Raw genomic sequence first — 869 nt, 5'->3', positions numbered from 1 at the left:
TAATTATTTATCAACCGTAAAATTTTCTAATACACAAAATTTTGTTATTTTACCATAAAAAACACAAAAATGCAGTATGTGATACAAGGTCTTATAACTGAACAAATATTTGGGGAACTAATATTGCAGTAAATGTTTGTTTGTTTAAAGTTAAACACAGAGCTACAGAAAGGGCTATCACTACCCTTCTTACCACGGGGGTGGCCAGGCATGGCCAGGTGGGTTAAGGCGTTCGACTCGTAATCCGAGGGACGCGGGTTCGAATCCTGATGGCAACAAACATGCTCGCTCTTCCAGCCATGAGGGCGTTATAATGTAACGGTCAAGAGTAGTCCAAGAGCTGGCGGTGGGTGGTGATGACTAGAGGGAAGGCAGCTAGTCATCACCACCCACCGCCAGCTCTTGGACTACTCTTGACCGTTACTCTGATAGCTACTCAAGGGCTATTTGCGCGAGCCGTCCCTAATTTAGCAGCTTTGCGCGAAATTAAAAAAAAAAAACACAAAACAATTTTACCACGGGTATTAAAATATAGTTCCTAACGTTATACGTCCGCAGACATTTCGCTCTGCTGCTAGGAACACAATAAAATACTTGACGGTTGTAATCTTTATTCCTTGTTAGAGACATCCTGGGTCATTTGGTGTCTGATAATTATTACACTACCACTATTAAATGTACGAAAATAAACACTTTAAAAAATTCATTCATAAATTAAGTAAATCCAATAGAAAAAATTATGTACATATATATTACGCATAGGCATGAAATATTTAAATATACCTTCAAAATTAATTGTTTATGAAACAAATAATTCTGAGTTTTTAAAAACTTTTCTCTTTATTTTACAATAAAAAGGTATACAAAGA

The sequence above is a fragment of the Tachypleus tridentatus genome, chromosome 13, assembly GCF_004210375.1.
Source record: "Tachypleus tridentatus isolate NWPU-2018 chromosome 13, ASM421037v1, whole genome shotgun sequence".
Lineage (NCBI taxonomy): Eukaryota > Metazoa > Arthropoda > Merostomata > Xiphosura > Limulidae > Tachypleus > Tachypleus tridentatus.
This window is presented reverse-complemented; position numbering follows the sequence as displayed.